The sequence below is a fragment of the Tasmannia lanceolata genome, unplaced genomic scaffold, assembly GCF_043159265.1.
Source record: "Tasmannia lanceolata isolate RefF3 unplaced genomic scaffold, GAP_Taslan_0.1 ptg000003l, whole genome shotgun sequence".
Lineage (NCBI taxonomy): Eukaryota > Viridiplantae > Streptophyta > Magnoliopsida > Canellales > Winteraceae > Tasmannia > Tasmannia lanceolata.
In genome coordinates this window covers 32,291,583-32,302,085 of record NW_027518680.1, presented here as the reverse complement: position 1 = coordinate 32,302,085, position 10,503 = coordinate 32,291,583, and positions in this window count along the sequence as shown.

Below are 10,503 nucleotides of genomic sequence, written 5' to 3'. Positions count from 1 at the left end.
GTCTATGAAGATGAGTCTGTTATAGAATATACCACAAAGTCCATACATAGTCCAGTTGAGTCAGGTGTCAACATTTCAGTTGACGATACAAACTTTTCTTTTGAGCATACTGTAAAGCCTGTTGTGGGCCAATTGATCAATGATGTAAATTTTGATTCTATGAATGAAATGAAAGACTCGTTTCAGTATCTTCCTGTCTCTGTCTCTGTTTCTGCTTCTCAAATTGATAAAACTAATAACAATGATCAAGACTCCCCCTCTTATGAGGATGCCGACGAAACTCCCCCTGAGATCAAACACATGATTACTCAGGAGGAGCAGCGTCGCGCTAAACCACTTGAAGAAGAAATTGAAATCGTCAACATAGGTGATGAAACCTTAATCCGGGAAATACGGATTGGCAAAACGTTATCCCCGGAGGAGCGTGAAGAATTAATCACTTTGCTTAAGGAATACAAAGAAGTTTTTGATTGGTCCTATGATGACATGCCGGGATTAAGCGAAGACATTGTCCAGCATCGTCTTCCCCTAATCCCAGGTGCCAAGCCGAAAAAGCAAAAAATTCGAAAATTAAAACCAGAATGGGAATTGAAAGTCCATGATGAAGTCAAGAAGCTGTTAGATGCGGGCTTCATTCAAGTGGTTGAATATCCGGAATGGCTGGCTAACATAGTACTGGTGCCCAAGAAGGACGGAAAAGTCAGAATGTGCGTGGATTTCAGAGATTTGAACAAGGCGAGTCCCAAGGATGATTTTCCTTTGCCGAGCATCGATCTCCTGGTGGATAATACAGCTGGTCATGCTTTGCTATCCTTTATGGATGGGTTTTCCGGATATAATCAGATCAAGATGGCCCCTGAGGACATGATAAAAACTGCGTTCACCACTCCATGGGGAACATATTGCTACAAAGTGATGCCGTTTGGGCTGAAGAATGCAGGGGCAACCTATCAGAGGGCGGCTACCACCTTATTGCATGACATGATTCACAAAGAGGTCGATGACATGATTGTTAAATCTAAGACTCGACCAGAGCGTGCCGTAGTCCTGAGGAAGTTCTTTGAAAGGATCCGGAAGTATAAGCTTCGCTTGAACTCGAGCAAGTGTGTTTTCGGGGTTACTTCAGGGAAGTTGTTGGGATTCATGGTCAGCGAAAGAGGGATCGAGGTAGATCCTCAAAAGATCAAAGCAATCCAAGAGATGGAGCCACCGAGGACCGAGAGGCAGATCCGTGGTTTCCTGGGAAAGGTTCAGTACCTCCGAAGGTTCATAAATCAGTTGACAATAATGTGCGAACCCATCTTCAAGCTATTGAAGAAAAATTCTCCAAAGAAGTGGAATGATGAGTGTCAGGAAGCATTCGAGAAAGTCAAGCGGTGTCTAACTTTGCCCCCTGTCCTGTCACCAGTTATTCCGGACCAGCCACTGTTGCTGTACCTATCCGTCACTGACACAGCTATGGGTTGCATGTTAGCCCAGCAAGACCCTGAGTCGAAGAAAGAAAAGCCTATCTACTACATCAGCAAGAAGATGCTGGAGTACGAAATCAAATATTCTATCTTGGAAAAGACTTGTCTGGCACTGGTTTGGGCAACTCAGAAGCTTAGGCATTACCTGCTATCAAACAAGGTTCTCTTACTCTCACGGATGGATCCGTTGAAGTACTTGTTCGAGAAGCCCGCCCTCACCGGGAGAACATCCAGATGGTTGCTGCTATTGTCTGAATTTGATATTGCCTATGTAACCTAGAAATCAGTTAAGGGGCGTGTGATAGCTGAGCAGTTGGCTGATGCGCCTGTAGATGAGAATGCAGTTCTGACGGCAGATTTTCCTGATGAAGAGATCATGGCTATAGAAGATGAGGTCCCAAGCACCAGATGGTTGATGTACTTTGATGGTGCTGTGAACAACCAAGGTCAAGGGTTTGGGGCAGTGTTGATATCTCCGAAGAAAGAATACATCCCCGTATCCATCAAATTGCAGTTCAAGTGTACCAACAATGAGGCCGAATATGAGGCGTGCATTGCTGGTCTCGAAGCAGCCTTAGCTTTGCATATTCAAGAGATAGATGTTTTCGGGGACTCAATCTTGATCATTTGTCAGATCAATGGTCAATGGAAAACAAAGGAGGATAGATTGATCCCGTATCACACGCATCTGGATTCCCTGGTCAAGAGATTCAAGAATGTTACATTCACTCATCTGTCGAGGACAAGAAATCATTTCGCGGACGCTTTGGCTACACTGGCCTCAATGTTAGATATCTCTGCATCAATGGAAGTTCAGCCTCTAGCAGTGCGGTTACAATGGGCTCCAGCGCATGTGAACGCTATAGAGATTGCAGCTCGATGTCCAGATGGAAAGCCATGGTACACTGATATAAAGAATCTCATTCTAGGCCAAGGGCACCCCCCTGAAGCATCAGGAAAAGAGCGGAGGTCTCTCCAGAAGTTGGCGGCTAACTTCATTATCTGCGGCAATGAGCTCTTCAGGAGGTCATTTGATGGAATCCAGCTTCTTTGTGTAGATGAAGATCGAGCAGCTAATCTCGTAGAACAGACGCATGAAGGAGTCTGTGGGCCTCACATGAACGGAAAGATGCTGTCGAAAAAGATCCTGAGACTTGGGTACTACTGGCCAACCATGGAAGCTGACTGCTTCGCATTCGTGAAGAAGTGTCATAAATGTCAGGTTTACGCCAACCTCATTCATGTGCCGCCTTCTGAGTTACATTCTCTGACTTCGCCGTGGCCGTTTTCAGTCTGGGGAATCGATATTATCGGAAAGGTGTTTCCGAAATCTTCAAGTGGGCATGAGTACATCCTGGTAGCCATCGATTACTTCACTAAGTGGATCGAAGCCGCATCGTTCGCATCGCTGACTTCAGCCTCAGTTGCCAAATTCATTCGAACGAACATCATCTGCAGATATGGGGTACCGCATGAGCTGATCTCAGACAATGGATCGCACTTCAAGAAAGAAGTGGTACGCCTATGTGAGGAGTTCAAGATTAAGCATCACAAGTCCTCACCATACAGACCCCAGACAAATGGAGCCGTCGAAGCTGCAAACAAGAACATCAAAACCATCATCAGCAAGATGACAGAGACGTACAGGGACTGGTCAAATAAGCTACCATATGCTTTGTGGGCTTACAGAACGTCGATCAAGGCCTCTACGGGAGCTACGCCATATTCCCTAGTGTATGGGATGGAAGCGGTCCTACCAGTTGAGCTGAGAATTCCTTCGTTAAGGGTAATGATGGAAGCTGGTTTGCCAGAATCAGAATGGGCAAGGGCCCGGTATCAGGAGTTGCAGATGATTGATGAGAAGAGGCTCAGAGCTCTGTATCATGTCCAGGGATATCAGCGTCGAGTTGAGAAAGCCTTTAACAAGAAGGTGAAGATCAGAGATCTCCAGAAAGGTGACCTCGTTTTGAAATCCTACAGGGCACCGGTCCATGATCCCCGAGGGAAGTTCAGAAATCCTACAGGGCACCGGTCCATGATCCCCGAGGGAAGTTCAGACCAAACTGGTCGGGTCCTTACATTGTCGATGAAGTCCTGCCTGGAAAAGCCGTTAGACTCCTTGATCAAAATGGTGAAAAACTAACAGAACCCACAAACCTTGATCAACTTAAAAAGTATTATGCCTAAGACACCAGAGGCCGTCCTTGGTCGATCTGAGCTTCAAATCCAAAAATCCAATTGAAAAAAAAAAGAGAAAAGTCAAAGAGCGCTTGCAAACCCTTTGAGCCAATAAGCAAAATCAAAATTTCTTTGTCACCCTCAAACCAGGGGCATCTTTTATGACTTACGCCATAAAAGACGCAAAGCCTGAACTACGCCATGACCTGATCCCTTTCCACAGGGTACGTAGGCAACTTGACAACGTTGGGTTCGGTCAAATCTTTCAAAACGGTTGAAAAGAAGAAAAAAAACAAAGGAGAGAACTTTCAAAAAGAAAAAAAAAAGAAGTCAAATCAAAACAATCTCAACCCAAAGTCCCCAATGGGCGAACTACGCGGACCTGATCCTCACTCTTTGGAGGTACGTAGGCTATCTGGAAGGGTCCAGATTCGGTCCAGTCAATGCAAACACCCTGATCCAGTTCTTTCAAACCCTAACCCACCTAGAAGTCCTCCTGGTGTGATAAGGCAAAGGTTTGTGGAGAAACAGAAAAAGAAAAAATAATAATGGAGTCTTAGACCTGTTAGACTGAAAACCCGAAAGGGCTGTCTAGGCAAAAGTTAGGGTCATTCGCCCGCTAAGTTGAAAACCCGAAAGGGCGGTTTAGGCAAAAATCAGGGTGCGGAGCCTGCTGGATGGAAAACCTGCAAGGGCAGGCAGTCCAGGCAAAAATTAAGGCAAGCGGTCCGCCAGATTGAAAACCCAAAAGGGGCAGTCTGGTCATGGCAGTGACTTCTCGTAAAGGACTAAATTTCAGGAGCTAGCAAGACTTTCATACCTGTATCGGCATCACTTCAAGGTCTGAATAGTGCCGGCAAGGCTTCCTTTGATATTCCTCTAAGCTAGGGGTTAAAACCGAGCAACCCAAAGGGTATAATAACCAAGACTAAATACCAGAAAGAGGCGAAATCACCTTAAAATGCGGTATTCAAAGAGTTCCGAGAGTGGTAAGCTGTACCCTCTTAAAACAATTATCAAATTAAGAAGCAGATTCGGTCTTTCCTGAAAGTCAGTCTTGTAACTCGGTTGTGTACTCACCAAAAGTCCTTCGTCAAGCAGTTGTCAAGGTCGTTCTTGTCAAGTCAAAGTCATCTACTCAGTCGGGTCAGGTGTGTCCCAAAATGACCTGTTTGGGTCCAGTATCCTTTCAAACGCTGGGGTAACAGGTGGTCGCATCTCCAGAAGGCGAAATGACATATACATGGTCTAGAAGCGCGGCAAGCTCTCAGGCCCATTTGAAATTTCTGCAGCAGGTAGGAGGTTGAAGATGTGTCAGGCAGAATCAGTCTGCTTGGAAGTTGAAAACCATTGCAACCTGAAGTTCTGACAGTTGGTAGAAAATTGAAAGTGTTTCAGACAGAATCAGTCTCTTGTGCATTTTGAAAGCCTTTGACGCCCGGAGCCCTGCTATTCGCATAAAAGTGGTAGACCTTTCGGCAAGAGTCCGTCTCTTGTACCTTCAAAATCTTTGTAATCCAAGTTTCATAAAAGAAAGCTTGAATCTGTTTGAGTTTTGTTAAGACTCCTGAACTGGAAGCGAAATTATACTAGGGGCATCTTTTATGTCCTGATGAAAGTCAGACCATAAAAGATACCCAGCATGCATTGATGTTTGAGATATCAGCTTTAACAAATCAAGATTTGAGAAACTTGAACACGTCTTTCAAATCAAATTTTCAAATGCTGTCTTCTCGGATCCTAAATTCAGGTTTGATCATGATGCTGTCTAATCATTCCGCCCTGTTGATCTGTCAAGATGCTGTCTTCTCGGATCCTAAATTCAGGTTTGATCATGATGCTGTCTAATCATTCCGCTCTGTTGATCTGTCAAGATGCTGTCTTCTCAGATCCCAATTTAAGAATGATCATGATGCTGTCTAATCGTTCCGCTTCGTCGATCTGTCAAGATGTTGTCTTCTCAGATCCTAAATTCAGGTTTGATCATGATGCTGTCTAATCATTCCGCTTTGTTGATCTGTCAAGATGTTGTCTTCTCAGATCCTAAATTCAGGTTTGATCATGATGCTGTCTAATCATTCCGCTTTGTTGATCTGTCAAGATGCTGTCTTCTCAGGTCCTAATTCAGGAATGATCATGATGCTGTCTAATCGTTCCGCTTCGTCGATCTGTCAAGATGCTGTCCTCTCAGATCCTAAATTCAGGTTTGATCATGATGCTGTCTAATCATTCCGCTTTGTTGATCTGATCAAGATGCTGTCTTCTCAGATTCTAAATTCAGGTTTGATCATGATGCTGTCTAATCATTCCGCTTTGTCGATCTGTCAAGATGCTGTCTTCTCAGATCCCAGTTTAGGTTTGATCATGATGCTGTCTAATCATTCCGCTCTGTTCATCTGTCAAGATGTTGTCTTCTCAGATCCCAATTTAGGTTTGATCATGATGCTGTCTAATCATTCTGCTTTGTTCATCTGTCAAGATGCTGTCTTCTCAGATCCTAATTCAGGTTTGATCATGATGCTGTCTAATCATTCCGCTCTGTTCATCTGTCAAGATGCTGTCTTCTCAGATCCCAATTTAGGTTTGATCATGATGCTGTCTAATAATTCCGCTTTGTCGCTCTGTCAAGATGCTGTCTTCTCAGATCCTAATTCAGGTTTGATCATGATGCTGTCTAATCATTCCGTTTTGTTGATCTGTCAAGATGCTGTCTTCTCAGATCCTAATTCAGGTTTGATCATGATGACTGTCTAATCATTCTGCCTTGTAATCTCCAAATCCCTGAGTGGCTTAATTAGAGGCTGTCTAATCATCCCATTCTGCAATTTGTGAGAGTCTGTCTCAGTATCCCTTGAGAGTCCATCTCAGTTTTCTTTTCGAGAATCTGTCTCGTCAATTCATCTTATTATTTCTTTCTTGATTGATCCGATGAGAATCTGTCTCGTCAATCATCCTTGTTATCCTCTTGCATCCCTTTTGTTTGAAGCTTCGGGCCAGTCAAAATGTGTTGTCTGTTCGGCTTTGGCATTCGCGCGACAAGCGCCCTCTGCCAAAGAGGGGCATCTGTAGACACCCCATTTTGACAAGGCCCTAAACCCGCGTATTCGAATGAAATCCCGAGGTCAGGCGGAAAATGAATGGAATTAATCCGAGCCTAACCCGATTGCCAGTTGAAAATCTCAACCCGAATTTAACGAATCAACCCAAGTCGCATCCCAACCCGTGTCTCGAGCTCGAGCTGGGCGTAGTTTAAAGAAATATGAAAAGGGAGGATGAGTTAGCAGGGCATGGGTGTGCCAATACTAGCTTACCATGGGCAAATCAAAGAAGAAGAAAATTTATTCCGCCCCCTTTTTCTACCCGAGCCACCCCCCCTGTAGAGATAAGAGTAGTTAAAATACACTAGATGGGGCTGTCTAGAGCAAAAAGGGGGGGGCAAGTATATCATTCTTCAAAATAGGGGTTTGGGCAAAGAGGAAATCAACCCATCTTTAAGGGTATTCTTGGATGTTCACATTGCTTGCTTGAGAAGTAATAATTCTAAGCCATAGGATCAACAAGGAAAGTGTGTGGGTAGGATGAGGTGAGGAAGAGATTTTTTATTAGGGTTTGTAAAGACAATGGAAGAGATCAAAGGTTGAGATTACACAAGGCACATGAGCTTTGCAATGAATGGCTAGGATCACACCCATGAAAATATATGGGTTATAAAACCAACCAGAGAGAGAAAGGGAGGAAGGATTTTTTTCGTTTGAGAAAAAGAGAGAAAGAAGCAAAGAAGAGAGAAATCCACAGCCGCCATCTTCTCCGGCAAGCCTATCCCTCCCCCACCTTCTTCTTCTTCCCCTCTTCTCAACACCTCAAAAAAAAAAACCTCCGCTTCACCACCACGGCCAGCCGAAATCCGGCAAGGCCAAACCCATCTCCACCCTCTCTTCCACCCCACCTCCATTAACCAAACCACCGGACCCCACCCAAACCGCCACCTCTGCAACTCCACCACAACCCACCCAAACCCTCATACCTCTGCAACTCCTCCGCCCCTAAAACCCATTTCAAAACCAAACCCATTTCAAAAAGAAAAAAAAACCGAAACCCATCCACCAACCTCCGGCCACCCTCCGACCTCCGGCCTCTTCCCAGCCACCCTCGTACCTCTACAAATCCGGCGAGCCACCATTTCCCCATCTCCTCCACCGAGACACCACCTCCATTAAGCCCTCTCTTTCACCACATTCCCACCGGCCACCACCATTTTCTCCACCACTGCAGCCACCCACACCACCATTGCTAGCCACCTTCACCTCTAACCCAAACCCACTTCGAACCCTTCACCGAAACCCATCCAGATTCGACCACCTCCACTAGCCGCCACCCTTTTTTTTTCAAAACCCATCCTCTGCAACTACACCTCCGACCCCATCTCCGGCCAGCAACCCACCGGAATCCGAGCCGCCACCTCCCCCATTCCATCCCCCGTATTTTTACCTCCAAATCCCTCTCCATCCCCATCTCTACCCAAAACCCATTTTTGAGCAAAAGCCCCACTTCGAAAAAAAAAACCCCCAAAACCCAGCCACCGAACCCATCTCCCTGATTTTCTTAAGTCTAAAACCCATTTATTTTGCAAACCCATCTTCCACTCCCATAACCAACATCTCCATTGATTCCGGCAAGCTTGCCGGAATCCGACAGACCACCACCACCCCATCCATTTCCCCTACTCCAGCCAGCCACTGCCACCTTCTCCGCCTCTGCAACCTCCCCAACTCCGGTCGCACCACCATTGTCGGACCATCTATCACCGCCATTGCTGCCCCGAATTCGTGCAACATACATCCGGTGTTGGACGTTGCGAGAACTAGTTTTTGTTTAAAAATTTCAGCAAAGGAAATCGGAAGGCACCTACATTCGGTAATTGCTGCTTGAACTGGATTTGTGTCTCTAAAGGAGGGTAATTCGTCAACTATTTCATCTCCTTCCAGCATCAGACCATCAAGGATTCGGCCATCTTCTTTCAGGTGATAGTCTTATCCCAATTCCTTTTTACTTTGTTCTCATAATTTCATTGGGTGCTGTTTTGGTCACTGATAGTGTATTTGAGGGTAGGAGAAAGGGGCCTCTGTTTGGATCTAATAAGCCCGATTTGTGGATCATGCATGGGTTTACACAGAGTACCGCTGCGCAAATGTAGCCCGAAATACAGTAGGGTCCATATTTCTGTGATCCAAATCATTCGTTTGTACGCCCATGAACTGGATAAAGTATGCCTAGCAGAACGTCGACACAAGATTGATTCTGACCCTATAGCTTCTCGAGGTTTAAACCAGGTGACACAGTGGCGAAGCGCCCATAAGTCTTGTGGTTGAGCCTATTCCAATGTGATCATAGGTTGGGCAGTTAGGATCATTTTTATAGAGAAGATTTTTTTTTTCTGCGCTTAGGACAAGGGCCACGAATGAATGATTTGGAGCATCGAATGAAGAAGGCGTACTCTCTGGAATCGCCAAGCAATGTAATTCTCTATTTACTTATCATCATGTGAAATAAGCTTGCTGAATGTGGATTCTTAGAGGGTGTAGACTTGCATTTGTTTGGGGTCATAGAATAGCAAAGGCTGGAAATCCTTGATCAATAAATAAAGCGAGCTTGCTATGTTAGGATCACTGGATAGAAGGATCTTACTGTGTTTTGATACTAAATAGACAAGGCTGTTGTTCATGAAGTTGATAGTATTGGAAATCTAGGATTTTCTTTAGAATTCTATTTTCTTATCTTTGCCTGTGATTTTTTATGATTGGGTAATGAACACTATTGGTAGAACGAATTTTTGAAATTGATTTATTGGTGCGTTATACCTTTTTTGGACTCGTCTTAGCAGATCTAAAAGTACTGTTCATGCCCAGATTATTGGTGTAATGTGGATACAACTTTGACAGTCCAATGTCCCTCGGATACTAGTAGCTTGCTCTGAGCCTTTTGTTTTATTACCTTTTGGAGTTAGAGTAAGAGTGCCGTCTGATATTATTATTGGTCTTCATTTCAAACCAACTCAAGTCGAAGCATGTGGATTATAAGGTTCAGATTTGTCACATTCCTTGCTGTTGAAAGAGCTGCATCGATTGAAAAATAGGAATCCAGGTATTTTGGATCCAATCAACTTCATTTCTAGTGAAGCAAGTTTCCCTTTTCCCTTCTCCCTTTCTTTCCCTTCTTGGGATCTCTATATAGGGTTAGAGGTTTCCTTCGTTTCCGTGCTTTCCTTCGATTTCAGAGTTTCCTTTTATTTTAGGTAAAGGCTATGACGGAATGCTTCTTGAGCCAACCCCTTCCCTTCCTGCCTTGGAGTCTTCGCAGGTGAAGGGATTTCTTCCTCTTTAGAGTCAGTCCTAGAGAGCTTAGGAGTCAGTCCTACCACCCTAGGGTTTGGGAGTCTGTCCTACCCTTGTAGAGTTTAGGATTCCGTTCTTCCATCTTCCAGAGTCAGTCTTCAGCACAGGAGTCAGTCCTTCAGTCTTTCCGGAGTCTGTCATATCATCATAGGGGTTAGGATTCTGTCCAACCTCTCATCAAATCACGTGATTTTTATCTGCTCTCGCAAGGTATAGGATGCTGTCCAACCCTTGCAGAGTCGTGATTCTGTACAATTCCCCGCAAAGCATAGGATGCTGTCCAACCTTTGCGGGATATCAGGAGTCTATCCTACCCTTATGATGATAGGATTCCGTCCTCGTGTGTCAAAACTTAAAAACATCAAAAGCATCTGAAAAATCAAAAATCGCAAAAATCTTGAGTCATTGAGAGTGTAGTTAGGAAAATCTAGTCCGAACTACGGATGGCTTGATCCCTAGCTGAG